Raw genomic sequence first — 16,323 nt, 5'->3', positions numbered from 1 at the left:
GCCAGCTCCAGGCTATCTCATTCTGCCACCATATGTTCTACTCATGCTGCTGTCACCTCCAGGCTGTCTCATTCTGCAACTATATGGTCTCCTGATGCTTCCGCCATCTCTAGGCTGTGTCATTCAGTCTTTATATGGTCTCCTCATGTTACCGCCAACTCCAGGCTGTGTCATTCAGCCACTATATGGTCTCCTCATGCTGCCGCCAACTCCAGGCTGTGTCATTCAGCCACTATATGATCTGCTGTTGCTGCAGCCAACTCCAGACTGTCATTCAGCCACTATATGGTCTCCTCATGCTGCCACCAACTACAGGCTGTGTCATTCAGCAACTATATGGTCTCCTCATGCTTTCGCCACCTCCAGGCTGTGTCACTGTACCACCATATGGTCTGCTCATGCTGCTGGCACATTAAATAAACATTTTAGGTTCATCTATTTGAAATCTGCAATTTAAATGTTAAAAAATATCTTTAATCATTTCAATTGTGAGGCCTATGGTCTCGTCAGGCTGTTGCCACCTCCAGGCTGGGTCATTCAGCCACTATATGGTCTCCTCATGCTGCCGTCACTGCCTTGCTGTCTCATTCAGCCACTATATGGTCTCCTCATGCTTCTGCCAACACTAGGCTGTGTCATTCAGCCACTATATGGTCTCCTCATGCTGCCACCACCTCCACGCTGTGTCATTCAGTCACTAAATGGTCTCCTCATGCTGCCACCAACTCCAGGCTGTGTCATTCAGCCACTATACAGTCTGCTCTTGCTGCCGCCAACTCCAGGCTGTGTCATTTAGACACTATATGGTCTCTTCATGCTGCCGCCAAATACTGGCTGTGTCATTCAGCCACTATATGGTCTCCTCATGCTTCCGTCATCTCCAGGCTGTGTCATTTTTCCGTCATGTGGTCTCCTCATTAAATAAAACTTTTTAGGTTCATCTATTTGAAATCTTCAATTTAAATGTTAAAAAAATATCTTCAATCTTTTCAATTGTGAGGCCCTATGGTCTCATCAGGCTGTTGCCACCTCCAGGCTGGGTCATTCAGCCACTATAAGGTCTCCTCATGCTTCCACCACCTCCACGCTGTGTCATTCAGTCACTAAATGGTCTCCTCATGCTGCCACCAACTCCAGGCTGTGTCATTCAGCCACTATATGGTCTGCTCTTGCTGCCGCCAACTCCAGGCTGTGTCATTTAGCCACTATATGGTCCCTTCATGCTGCCTCCAACTACAGGCTTCGTCATTCAGCCACTATATGGTCTCTTCATGCTGCCGCCAACTCCGGGCTGTGTCATTCAGCCACTATATGGTCTCCTCATGCTGCTGCGACCTCCATGCTGTGTCATTCAGCCACTATATGGTCTACTCATGCTGCCGCCACCTCCAACCTGTGTCATTCAGCCACTATATGGTCTCCTCATACTGATGCCACCTCCAGGCTCTGTGATTGTGCCGCTCTGCGACAGTGATTCTAATCGTGAATCCTCTAATATGCATGTCCTACTGAACAACAGTATTATCTCACTAACCCAGCACACACCCTATGCGTGTTACAGCAAGGCAATGTGTTCTACACCCCTATTGAGGCTCTTTGTAGGCCAGAAATAGCCGTTTTTAATACAGATTTGCCGCAAATAAATTCAGACCGAATCAAAATTTTAGTGCCAACATTTACGGCCATGACTGTAGGTAGGAAAAAAAAGAAATTAAAATGAAAATAAAGACAAAAATAAAATTAGAAATTGTTTTCTTGCATGCCATTCTGTACAGAGTACTTTTATTGATCAGCTAGTGCTTTCTTGTTGGAAGGATACAGTAAGTGGAATATAAGATTTTTATGCTGATTTTAATTTAATATGCAGATTACTCATGCAATTTTTATTGATTTTTGCTGATCTAGTATGTATTCTATATATGTCATTATATGTTCCTATATACATTTATGTGTTTTAGAATGAATATGTAAACCATATAGAGAAATGCTCCTGTATTAATGGGATTTTAATAGAAGTAATGAGAAAAAGAGTTAAGCTGGGAGCAAAATGTCAGATCTGGTTACAAAAGCAGTGGAGAGCAGATATGCTAGTGTTGGTAAGTGTTCTCTTAAAAAATTAGTAATATTAGTAAGTGTTGAGATGGTATTTTTGGTTATTTTTTGGTGTCTTTCTCTTTTTAGGTTTGAGCGGAGTGTTAGTGTATCATGCTGTGTGGTGTATTGTTCTGTCATGCTTTGTGTGATTGTAATTTATTGTATGACTTGTAATGACTGAAAGATCAATAAAGCTATTTTAGAACTACTAAATTTAGTCCTGGAACCATAAGTGCCTGGTACAGAACGCCTGGTGTGGACGAGCCTGTGAAGGTGTAAGTGAAGAGCTGAGTTGAGGGGAGAGATTCTTTCCCTCTGAAGTAAGTCTATTTCAGTGATCTTGAGAGAGACAGTAAAGGAGACAAATATAGTGGTTGTGCCCACTCTCCAATATTTTTGTTATTCCTTTTGTTTAAAAAATATAAAGGCAGGATGTCATTGGAAGCTGGCAGAATGGGAGGGCAGCTGGGACTGGAAGATCTGACAGGGGGAGCAGCAAGGGAGGGAAACATGCACATGTTAACCTCCTGAGCGGTAATCCCGAGCGTGACTCGGGGTTAATTTTCCCTGCCAGGATCGGTAACCCCGAGTCACGCTCGGGGTAGAATTGCAGAGTTCCCGGCTGGGCTGCACGATATATCGCAAAAGCAATGCGATATAGCGATGCGGCCCCCCGGGAAAACATGCGATTATCTGCTCGGGTCGGCTTGCGTTGCGGGGGCCGGCCAGAGCAGGTAAAGGAAAATACTAAAAGTCAGTGTTTCCCTACCAGGGGGCCTCCAGCTGTTGCAAAACTACAACTCTCAGCATGCCCGAACAGCCAAAGGCTGTCCGGGCATGCTGGGAGTAGTAGTTTCACAACAGCTGGAGGCCCCCTGTTAGAAAAACACTGAGCTAAGTGTAAAAGGAAGAAGTAGTAAAATAAAAAAACCTTTTGCTCACCTAGTCCCGGTCCCTGAAGATGCCGTTCCCCTCCGTGCGGTCCGGGGTGTCCCCTCTTCACTATTCATCTTCTAGGACCTTTCACTTTCAGCCAATCACAGGCCGCAGTGGTGTAAAGCCAGTGATTGGCTGAAGGGGAAAGGACTGGTTCTGCAGCAAATACACTAGGTTAGAAATCTGCCCGGCAAACCCAGTGTATTTGCTGCAGGACAAGACAAGGTGACAAGGGGGGGGGGGGGGGGTGTGACAAAGGGGGGAATGTAACAGGGGGGGGAATGTGACAGGGGGGGGGAATGTGACAAGGGGGGGAATGTGTCAGGGGGGGGATGTGACAGGGGGGGGAATGTGACAAGGGGGGGAATGTGACAGGGGGAAGAATGTGACAGGGGGGGAATGTGACAAGGGGGGGAATGTGACAGGGGGAAGAATGTGTCAGGGGGGGGGATGTGACAAGGGGGGGAATGTGACAGGGGGAAGAATGTGACAGGGGGGAATGTGACAAGGGGGGGAATGTGACAAGGGGGGGAATGTGTCAGGGGGGGGAATGTGACAAGGGGGGGAATGTGACAAGGGGGGGAATGTGACAGGGGGGGAATGTGACAAGGGGGGAATGTGACAGGGGGGGGGATGTGACAGGGGGGGAAATGTGACAAGGGGGGGAATGTGACAGGGGGGGGAATGTGACAGGGGGGAATGTGACAAGGGGGGGAATGTGACAAGGGGGGGAATGTGACAGGGGGAAGAATGTGTCAGGGGGGGGGATGTGACAAGGGGGGGAATGTGACAGGGGGAAGAATGTGACAGGGGGGAATGTGACAAGGGGGGGAATGTGACAAGGGGGGGAATGTGTCAGGGGGGGGAATGTGACAAGGGGGGGAATGTGACAGGGGGGGAATGTGACAAGGGGGGAATGTGACAGGGGGGGGATGTGACAGGGGGGGAAATGTGACAAGGGGGGGAATGTGACAGGGGGGGAATGTGACAGGGGGGAATGTGACAAGGGGGGGAATGTGACAGGGGGGGAATGTGACAGGGGGGGAATGTGACAAGGGGGGAATGTGACAGGGGGAAGAATGTGACAAGGAGGGGGGAGAATGTGACAAGGAGGGGGGAGAATGTGACGGGGGATGTGACAAGGGAGAGGGGGAATGTGACAGGGGAGATGTGAAATGGGCAGAGGGAGATGTGAAATTCAGTTAAAAAAATTGTACCGCTTTTGGTACAAATTTCCAGACAGAATCATACCGCCAGGGAGGTTAAAGGGGTACTCCACCCCTAGACATCTTATCTCCTATCTAAAGGATAGGGGATAAGATGTCTGATCACAGAGCTGAAATCAGCGTTCTGAATATAAACGTTCAGAATGGCAGGGTGCCAGGCCAAGCCCCCACAATCAGACATCTTATCCCCTATCCTGTCTAGGATCGGAGTACCCCTATGATTAATGTAGTAACAAAGCAGCAAACAAAAATTTATATTTGCCCAGAAAACCCTTTAATGGTCTATTCACACATACAGTATTCTGCGCAGAGTTGATGCGCAGGATTTTCTGCTGCAGATTTCAATGTAAACTGAATGACAGCCAATACTTGCACCTGCCTAACCATATAACCCCATTTCAAAGTTCATCAACTCAACAACAGTGTGGGGGAGATTTATCAAAACCTGGTCTGAGGAAAAGTTGCTGAGCTGCCCATAGCAACCAGTCAGATCACTTCTTTCATTTTTAAATAGGCCTCTGAATAATTAAAGAAGCGATCTGATTGGTTGCTATGGGCAACTCAGCACTTTCCCTCTGGACAGGTTTTGATAAATCTCCCGCAACCCCTTCATGACCTGGGGTTTTTCCGTTTTTGCACTTTTGTTTTTCCTCCTTACCTTTAAAAAACCATAACTCTTTCAATTTTGCACCTAAAAATCCATATGATGTCTAATTTTTTGCACCACCAATTCTACTCTGTAATAACATCAGTCATTTTACCCAAAAATCTACAGCGAAACTAAAAAAATATATATTTTGCGACAACATTGAAGAAAAAACACAATTTTGTTACTTTTGGGGGCTTCCGTTTCTACGTAGTAAATTTTTCGGTAAAAATGACACTCTTTATTCTGTAGGTCCATACGATTAAAATGATACCCTACTTATATAGGTGATTTTGTCGGACTTCTGGAAAAAATCATAACTACACTCAGGAAAAGTTATACGTTTAAAATTGTCATCTTCTGACCCCTATAACTTTTTTATTTTTCCGCATATGGGGTGGTATAGGGGCTAATTTTTTGCAACGTGATCTGAAGTTTTTAGTGGTACCATTTTTGTAATGATCTGACTTTTTGATCGCTTTTTATTCACTTTTTCATTATATAAAAAGTGACCAAAAATACGCTATTTTGAACTTTGTTTTTTTTTGCGCATACGCCATTGACCACGCGGTTTAATTAACTATATATTTTTATAATTCGGACATTTCCGCACGCGGCGATACCACATATGTTTATTTTTATTTACACAGTTTTTTTTTTATGGGAAAATGGGGGTGATTCAAACTTTTATTAGGGAAGGGGTTAAATGATCTTTATTCACTTATTTTTTTCACTTTTATTTTGCAATGTTATATTTCATCGCGGCGATCCCGAACAGCTCCCTGAGCTAACCGGCATTAGTTTACTTTCACTTTAGACGAGGCGTTCAACTTTGAATGCTGCGTCTAAAGGGTTAATAACGAACAGCACCGCGATCAGTGCCGCATGCTATTAGCCACAGGTCCGGGCCCGACCCATGACATACATGTATGTCATGGGTCGGGAAAGGGTTAAAGCGTACCCGTCAGATACAACAAAAAACATTTTTTTTTACACTTTTAATTTAGCTCACTAGTCTGAATTCCTCTCAAAGGGAGGGGGTGTGGCCTCACTGTGCAGGTCTCCGCCCCCTCCCACAGTATACTGTCTTCTCACATCTCCCCTAGCATTAGCAAAACTACAACTCCCAGCTTGTCCTCACTGACAGTAGCGGGACACAAGCTGACAGTGGGAGGATTTTTCGTCCAGCTGTGAGCCCTGTGCTCAAAGCTGTCAATCAAGGAAGTGTGTCCATGACATAGGTGATGACGCATGGACACAGCAGGACTAGTATGTGTCCAAGCAGGCATCGGGGGCAGATGTTTGACTGGCTTTTTCAATATGAAATACTGATAATTTTCTAATGAAAGTAATTGCAAAACCTAATGCTTTACAACATATCAAAAGTTTTTGTATCTGACAGTGCCCATTTAAATGTTGTGCTGATATTACTTCCAGTGAGAGTTTAGAACCCTGTAGTAAGTAATGCAATAGAGAATAGGCAGTTGTTACACTCCTTGCACTTTAGCGCTCTGAAGCCCCACTCTGTGCTTGCACCGTATAATGCTCTTCGGCTAAGCATTTGGTATCCCTACATGCTGCCACTTCAAAGTAATTGCATTATTTATAGTTCACAAAAACAGACAAAGCACATAAAAAATTTCATAAACTGACTTGTGACTAAAGTGCCAATCTAACGACAATTCCTTGTTTAGAAAATGTACAAAACGTATAAAAAGTTTTTAATTCTGACAGTGTCCATTTAAGTACCATTCTAGACAGACTCTTATTCCTAATATTTAAAGATTCTATAATAACTGGGATTGTTCCACAGCATTGGTGCATAGCAAATGTGGTGGCAATTATCAAAAAGGGATCCTGGGAACTATAGGCCTGTGAGTTTAACATCTGTTGAGGGTAACATTATTGAGGGTTTTCTGAGAGATGCTATTTTGGAATATCTTGATACAAATAAATGTATGACTCCATATCAGCATGGACACCGCTTCTGTACAGCATTTGCAGAATTGACGCAAAATTGAGGCAGAATTTCCGGATGATTTCTGCATGATTCCACAGCATAGTTAAAAGGTGGCCCTTTTTAAAGCTAAGTTTAAATTCTGCACGAACACCGCACAGTATGGAAAATTATAAGACCAGACATATTTTTCCAGAGCACGGAAAGCGGATTTTTGCATCAAACATACTGCAGTAGAAATTCTACTGTGTGAATGACATTGTGGAATCCGATTAAAGTGAATGGGCAATACATTTAAATTCCGTGTGAAAAAAATCAGTGGAATTCTGTGCAGAATTTCTGCTGAGTGAATGCGGCCTTAGGCTATGTTTACACGTTTCATTATGTCCGCATGGATAATCTCCGTGCGGACATTCTGCAGACTGCAGGCGCCGGTAAAACATGGCGGCGCTAGGACTGCATGGGAGTGCGCCATCTCATAGACGGAAATGCATTCCGTGTGGATTCCTCAAAAAGAATGGACAGGTTCATTCTTTCGGCAGACACAGAAATGGTAATGTTCGCAGCAGAAACAAATGTCATGGAAATTCCATTGTGTGCACAGCACAGCAGAAACCCTTTGAGTACAAAGGGACTCTGCTGCTGCGGAATCTCCTGTGGAATTCCGCACAGAAATTCCAGAAGTGGATATGGCCTCAGGATGGTGGAGATTAGCAAAGTAGGTTACTGTAAGCTGAGGAATTAAGGATCATCCACACAGGTGTACTAGGGCTTAATGATGAGCCAGGTCTGGGCTGGGTAGATTTCCGTCAAATTGATGACAAACCTGTGACTAAGACTTCAAAAATCAACAACCACTGCGTGAAAAAACAAAAGTGTGTACCATAATCATTTTAGGCAAAATCACTTTGGCAAAAAACCACACACATTTTGCGCAACAGAGACATTTCTGTGACTTTTCTAAACCAAAAAAAGGCTTTAAACCTGTAAAAAATTCCTCATATAGCATTTTAATATTTTGTGCTTTGTTCAAAATCTCCTTCTAGGAATAACAAGAAAAAGTTTTCTTCTTTATGCACTGTAATCAATCAAAACTATGATCCAACCATTTGCCTAGTGCATCTTCCCAACATACTATACACTTAAGAGGAGAGGATACCTGAATAAAATATGCATAGTTATAATATAAATATTTATAGTAGAGCATGCTTAGAAATTGGCCTCTGTCCTAAAACATTTTAAAAAGCTAATACAAACATAAGTAAAGTGATGACTTGCACAGTCTTATCCATCTTATGGTTAGATATTCATTTTTGTGGAACAATATTCCCAAGATGCATTCTAAAAGAGCATTTACAAGATAACTCTTTCAGCAGTATTGAGTATTCCGTTTCTGGTCATGTCTTAAAGAAATAGATTACTTTCTCCAGTGACTAGTTCCTCCCTAATACATACAGTCATGGCTGTAAATGTTGGAACCCCTGAAATTTTTCTAGAATTTGAATATACACATGTTTATTCCCTTTGTGTGTATTGGAACTAAACCAAAAAGGGGTGGGAAAAATAACAAATTGGACATAATGTCACACCTACCTCCAAATATGGCCTTGCCAAAATTATTGGCACCCTTAACTTAATATTTGGTTGTACACCCTTTGGAAAAAATAACTGAAATCAGTCACTTCCTATAACCATTAATAAGCTTCTTACACCTCTCAGCCGGAATGTTGGACCACTCTTCCTTTGCAAACTGCTCCAGGTCTCTCTTATTGGAAGGGCGCCTTTTCCCAAGAGCAATTTTAAGATCTCTCCCCAGGTGTTCAATGGGATTTAGATCTGGACTCATTGCTGGCCACTTCAGAACTCTCCAGTGCTTTGTTGCCATCCATTTCTGGGTGCTATTTGACGTATGTTTGGGGTCATTGTCCTGCTGGAAAACCCAAGATCTTGGACGCAAACCTAGATTTCTGACACTGGGCTGTACAATGTGACCATTGGTAATCCTCAGATTTCATGATGCCTTGCACACATTCAAGGCACCCAGTGCCAGAGGCAGCAAAACAACCCCAAAACATAATTGAACCTCCACCATATTTCATTGTAGGTACTGTGTTCTTTTCTTTGTAGACCTCATTCCGTTTTTGGTAAACAGTAGAATGATGTGCTTTACCAAAAAGCTTTATCTTGGTCTCATCTGTCCACAAGACATTTTCCCAGAAGGATTTCGGCTTACTCAAGTTCATTTTGGCAAAATGTAGTCTTGCTTTTTTATGTCTCTGTGTCAGCAGTGGGGTCCTCCTGGGTCTCCTGCCATAGTGTTTAATTTCATTTAAATGTCGACGGATAGTTTGCGCTGACACTGCTGTTCCCTGAGCCTGCAGGACAGCTTGAATATCTTTTGAATTTGTTTGGGGCTGCTTATCCACCATTCCGGACTATCCTGTGTTGACATCTTTCATCAATTTTTCTCTTTTCCAATTTGCTTTTTTCTCTCCCCTTTTTGGGGAATAAACATGTGTATAGCAAAACATATGTTACTGCAATCCTTTTCTGTGAGGAAAAACGTCATCTTCTAGAAAAAAATCCGGGGTGCCAACATTTATGGCCATGACTGTAGATAAAAGTACACTTTTACCTGACTTGCAGATAAAAACACGGCGTTGCTGAATCTCTGTCAAGGAGATTATACCGTTAGTGACTACGCGGTTCAGTTCCGCATTCTAGCTTCTGAACTTGCCTGGAATGAAGAGGCCTTGTGTGCCACATTTAAAAAAGGACTATCAAGCAGGAATAAAGATGCCCTTGCAGCACGAGATCCTCCATCTTCTTTGTCTGAACTTATCCACTTGGCCACACGCATTGATGTGCGTTTTACCGAAAGACAGGAGGAATTGCGCTTTGAGAGGGAATCTGCCCGCCTGACACCTGTGTCCCAACGTTCTCTTCTTCTGTCTCTTGCGCCTCTTGCCGAAGAGGTTATACAAGGAGATCATCCTCGTCTTACGCAGCAGGAGAGGTCACGACGAAGCAATGAGAATTTGTGTTTGTACAGTGCTAGCCCGGAGCACTTTCTCAAGGACTGTACTGTTCGTCCGAACCTAGGGTATGTGGGAGAGGCATCCCTGTGTGTGAATACTACCTCTCCACGCTTAATTATTCCTGTACAAGTCTTCGCTTCAGCCAAGTCTTCCTTCAGTGCTACAGCATTTTTGGACTCCGGATCTGCAGGTGACTTTATTGATGCAGCTTTAGTCCACAAGTATCATCTTCCTCTTACTCGGCTTGCCAAGCCCTTGTTCATCTCCTCTGTAAATGGACAAAATCTGTACTGTAAGGTTCACTTCCGTACTGAATCTCTCGTCATGCAAGTGGGAGTATCGCATAAAGAGAAGATTGAATTCTATGTTCTGCCACACTGCACTTCTGAGATTCTTCTTGGTCTTCCTTGGCTGTAACGCCATTCCCCGCAATTGGATTGGAGAACTGGAGAAATTATTCACTGGGGACAATCCTGTCAAAATTTTTGCCTCCAAACTGTTCTGCGTAAAGTTGTTTCTCGTCTTCCACCTTTATCTGGCCTGCCGCCACCTTACCAAGAATTCTCAGATGTCTTCTGCAAGAAACAGGCTGAATCTCTGGCTCCACATCGTCCTTACGACTGCCCTATTGATCTTCTGCCTGGTACCACTCCTCCTCATGGGAGGATATATCTTCTTTAAGTTCCTGAGACCAAAGCCATGGCTGAGTATATCCAGGAGAATCTCCAATAGGGATTTATCCGTAAGTCCTCTTCTCCTGCTGGAGCAGGATTCTCATTTGTAGGGAAGAAGGATGGCTCACTCCGTCCATGCATTGGCTACAGGGGACTTAACAAAATCACGGTCAAGAACTGTTACCCTCTACCTCTTATCTCAGAAGTTTTTGACCGTTTACGTGATGCCAAGGTCTTCTCCAAGCTGGACCCAATGCGTATAACCTCATTCGTATCCGCAAGGGAGATGAATGGAGAACGGCCTTCAATACTCGTGATGGACATTTTGAGTATCTTGTTATGCCTTTTGGTCTCTGCAATGCTCCAGCCGTTTTCCAGGAGTTCGTTAATTATATCTTCCACGATCTTCTTTACACCTGTGTTGTCGTATGCCTTGATGATATCCTGATCTTCTCTTCCAACTTAGAGGAGCATCGTGCTCATGTTCGTCTGGTTCTTCAGAGACTACAGAAGAATCATCTCTATGTCTAAATGCCTGTTCGAAAAGTCTAGTCTTCTGTTTCTTGGCTACATTGTCTCTCATCAGGGCCTGCAGATGGATCTAGATAAGTTATCTGCAGTTTTCGATTGCCCCCTTCCCTCGGGCCTACGTGCAATTCAACGCTTTCTGGGATTCGCTAACTATTCTCGTCAGTTTATTCCACATTTTTCATCCTTGGTTGCTCCTATTGTAGCTCTCACTAAAAGAGCATCCAATCCTAAGTCTTGGCCTCGAGAGGCTGAAGAGGCCTTCTCCCGTTTAAAGTCTGCGTTTGCCTATGGTCCCTTGCTTACAAGACCTGATCCAGAGAGACCCTGTGCGTTGGAGCTTGATGCCTCATCTATTGGAGCGGGTGCCGTCCTCACACAGAAAAACGCCAAGGGCAAGTGTGTAACTTGTGGGTTCTCCACCAAGACTTTCTCTCCTGCTGAGAGGAATTACTCTATTGGAGATCGTGAACTCCTCGCTATTAAGCTAGCTTTGGAGGAATGGCGACATTTACTGGAAGGTTCTTCTCATCCGGTCAGCATATACTCCGATCATAAGAATCTTCTTTAATTTCAGTCTGCTCAGCGTTTGAACCTCCGCCAGGCAAGATGGTCACTGTTCTTTTCCTGTTTCAACGTCTTCATTCACTTCCGTCCTGCAGACAAGCACATCAGGGCTGACGCACTCGCCAGGTCCTCTGACGTCATTGGATTGGACTCCACGCCTAGGCACATTATTCCTCCTGACCGTTTGATTCCTGCCGCTCATGCAGAGATTCAGCAAGTTCCTCCAGGAAAATCCTTTGTGCCCACCAGATTGAGATGCAAGGTCTTGAAATGCGGTCATTCTTCCTTGACAGCAGGACATCCTGGAATACGCAAGACCCTACTTCTTATTTCCCGGCACTACTGGTGGCCCCATCTTGAACGTGATGTTTCTGATTTTGTTCGGTCCTGTGCCTTTACCCATTCCAGAGACTCCCTGGTCCCATATCGCCATGGATTTAATCCCCGATCTGCCACCTTCTCATAATAACACTGTCATCTGGGTCGTGGTAAATCGGTTTTCCAAGATGGCTCATTTCATTCCTCTACCAGGTCTTCCTTCTGCTCCGCAGCTGGCGAAGTACTTCTTGTCGCATGTCTTTCGTTTACATGGTCTTCCACAGCATATCGTTTCGGATCGAGGTGAGCAGTTTGTCTCTAAGTTCTGGCGAGCACTCTGTAACTGTCTGGACATCAATCTGGACTTCTCCTCTGCCTACCACCCTCAGTCCAACGGTCAGGTGGAAAGGGTCAATCAAATCCTTGAGACTTATCTTTGGCATTTAGTTTCAGCTCGCTAAGATGATTGGGTCGACCTTCTCCCCTGGGCTGAATTCTCATATAATCTTAAGGATTCCGAGTCCACGAGGTCGTCTCTCTTTTTTTTGTTGTCTAAGGACTCCATCTCTGTCCTCCTCTTCCAGTCTCCTCCGGTGTGCCTGCTGTTGATGAGCTGGTCCGTAACATCTCCACCATCTGGCAACAGACCCGACAGTCATTGTCCCAGGCTTCTTCACGCATGAAGGCGCAAGCGGATAAAGGTAGAAGACCTCCTCTGTCCTTCTCTCCTGGTGACATGGTGTGGCTTTCATCCAAATACATCCGCTTCAAGATCCAGTTACAAACTCGGTCCCCGCTAACTTGGTCCCTTCCAGATTCTACAAAAGATCAATCCTGTTGTCACGATTCGGCTTACGGGTTGTGGATCCGCTGTGTCAGCGAGGGATTGGCGTGGACCGTGCTAGTGGATCGGTTCTAAGTCACTACTGGTATTCACCAGAGCCCGCCGCAAAGCGGGATGGTCTTGCTGCGGCGGTAGTGACCAGGTCGTATCCACTAGCAACGGCTCAACCTCTCTGACTGCTGAAGATAGGCGTGGTACAAGGGAGTAGACAGAAGCAAGGTCGGACGTAGCAGAAGGTCGGGGCAGGCAGCAAGGATCGTAGTCAGGGGCAACGGCAGGAGGTCTGGAACACAGGCTAGGAACACACAAGGGAACGCTTTCACTAGGCACAAGGGCAACAAGATCCGGCAAGGGAGTGCATGGGAGGAGATCAGATATAGCCAGGGAGCAGGTGGAAGCCAATTAAGCTAATTGGCCAGGCACCAATCATTGGTGCACTGGCCCTTTAAGTCTCAGAGAGCTGGCGCGCGCGCGCCCTAGAGAGCGGAGCCGCGCGCGCCAGCACATGACAGCAGGGGACCGGGACGGGTAAGTGACCTGGGATGCGATTCGCGAGCGGGCGCGTCCCGCTGTGCGAATCGCATCCCCGACGGCCATGACAGTGCAGCCCTCCCGGTCAGCGGGACTGACCGGGGCGCTGCAGGGAGAAAGACGCCGTGAGCGCTCCGGGGAGGAGCGGGGACCCGGAGCGCTAGGCATAACACCTGTCTACTACAAGCTCCGTCTACCTGCTACGTTACGTATTCCCAATTCCTTCCACGTCTCTCTCCTCAAGCCTCTTGTTGTAAACCGGTTTTCTCAGAAGAATCCTCTCCCAACACCTGTCTCTGGCTCATCTGATATCTACAAAGTTAAACAGATCCCTTCTGCAAAAACTGTGAGAGGTAAACAATTTTTTTTGGTTGACTGGGAGGGTTACTCCTTCTCAGGAGTTTCCTCTCTCGTAAAAGGAGGGGGAGACCAAAGGGGGGGTACTGTTACGCTATGCGCTCCGGCCTCACACTCTGGCCGTGAGCGCATGGTCCCCTTACCTTATGCTGCCGACGGGACTGGGACTCGAATTGCGGGACGCACCCACATGCGAGCCCCAGTCCGTCACTCTCCGGGTGTTTCCCCTGCCTCTGCCTCTCTGCGCTTGTGTCCCCGTCCCTTAAGGCGTGCGCGCACCGGAGCTTTAAGATTTAAAGGGCCAGTACACTCATTAGTGTAACCACCTGTGTCTTGTTGACAAATTCCTCCACCCTCCTCAGTTCTCTGCCGGATCTTTGTTGCCTTGTGCCTAGTGAAAGCGTTCCATAGTATTGCCTTGCCGTGTACCAGATCTCCTGCTCTTGTGACCTTGACTCTCTGCCGCCTGCCTACTGAACTTCTGTTACGTCTCGACTACGCTACTGTGCCGCCTGCCCTGACCTACAGCTATCCTGACTACGAGTTGTCTCATCCCTTCTGTGCTTGGCATCTCCTCAGCCGCCTGTGTGGTAGAGCCGTGCCGGGGGTAGCGACCTGGGTGTCGCCTGCGGCTGGAAGCCCATCCTGCTTTGCGGCGGGGTCTGGTGAAGACCAACAGCACCTTAGACTCCGCTCCCTGGCACGGTCCGAGTCATCTGCCACACAGGTCCAGCGGATCCACATACACCGGAGTTCCTGTCTACAGAAACGTGCACTACTTACCTGCCTGGGACAATATTACTATAAGGGAGTCCTTCCTACCTGGGAAAATATTCCTACAGGGGTTTGTACCTACCAGGGACAATATTCCTACAAAGGGATCCTACCTGCGACAAATTTCCTACTAGGGAGTCCTACCTATCTTGGACGAGTTTCTACAATGGGCTCCTACAAGTGGCAATCAGCATACAGGACAGTCCTATCTACAAGGGAGGGGGGAAACTACTTATAGAGGGGTCCTAAACAAAAGGGGACAAGCTACCTACAGGGGTCCTACCTACAGGGAAAAAACTTCCTTCAGGAGGGTCCTAACTAAAGGGGGAAAACTTTCTACAGGGGAGTTGTACCTACATGGGGCAAACAGGTCTTACATAGTGTTCTAGCTACAAACAGGAGCAAGCTCCTTACAGGGGGGAACTACCTTTAGGGAGCAAAAGTACAGGGCATAAAATGTTTGTATTGCAGGTTCTGCGACCATGAATTGTGTCTGGAATCTGTAATGTAGTACTGTAATCTACATAGCAGACATATATAGGTATTGTGCATTGCTTCTTTGTAGCTATTTTTTTTTGTCTTTCGTCAAAAATTATTTGGCGAGTTACCCTGCAGTGAAAATTTATTCTGAGAGGTACCCTGAGATGAAAAAGGTTGGATAACCCTGGGATAAGGAATAAGTACCTGATTGTGGGGTGTCCGACCACTGGACTCCCCTCACAATCCCCAGAACAAGGCCCTGTCTCTAAGAGAGAGCATGTGCTATAGATAGGCTGCCCTTCATTCATTTTTGTGTGGGAGTGAAGATACCCGAGTGCAACACTTGGGCATCTTTGTCACTCCCATACAAATTAAAGGAGCACATGCCTCTTACAACACATGCTCTCTCTGAGAGCTGAGGTTGCATTTTATTGATAGCAGGGGTCCCAGTGGTCAGACACCCCACAATAACATACTTATCTCCTATCCTACTCTTAGTAGCCTTCTGCCCAGCCTAACTCAGGATCAGGAGGTGGACCAAATCTGGCAAACCATTTGCTCTTGAATGTGAAACACCCTGCATTGCAGGAACTCCTGTCCGGAATCTGGCTCCTGCACAGTAAATAGGGGTCCTCCATGCATTCCCAGTTTAGTGTACAGCTGGCAAGGCCTTATTTGCATCTAGGCATTTATGGTTTATGGCAGCACCTTGCGTGGAGCAGACGGGGCTTTCGGATACTGGTGGCTTCGAGAAAGTGGAGAAAGGTGAGTTAAAGTTTTTTTTATTGTTTTATTAAGCAGACAGTAGTACAATAAAAAATTTCACCAGACAACCCCTTTAAACTGCAAATCACTACAAATACATATGGAAATAAAAGGAACACATAAGAATGAACAAAGAGTAAAGAACAGTATTTTGATTATATACTATAGTACTATACCAAAAAGAACTGAAAAGTAGCTGAGAAAGAAAAATGCATTACTTTTGGTGATTCCAAAGAAACAGAAGATAACTGAGCTACAGAAATGTAATGCTATAGTGCGGGAGCCTAGTATTGAGTGTACCAATTACATTTGATATCGACAAGCAGAAGAGCCAGACAATTTGCAGAACCTGGGGCACACAAAGTTGATAATAGTGGCACAGTAAATAATTCAACAGCTTTGTGTAGTGTGGCATTGTCAAATTCACAGACGGCAGGACAAGACAAATTTGACACTTGTACATAAGAGTCAAACTGTATATTTAGGAAATCTGACAATGCTTTCACTGTACTTCAACAACCAACAAATGAAGATTAAGCGGTTTAACAAATGACGTCTTAACAAATGATTAATCTTTTTGGTTTCACG

This window comes from Hyla sarda, chromosome 6 (genome assembly GCF_029499605.1).
Source record: "Hyla sarda isolate aHylSar1 chromosome 6, aHylSar1.hap1, whole genome shotgun sequence".
Lineage (NCBI taxonomy): Eukaryota > Metazoa > Chordata > Amphibia > Anura > Hylidae > Hyla > Hyla sarda.
The sequence above is the reverse complement of the archived record's forward strand: the minus strand, read 5'-3'. Positions refer to the sequence as shown.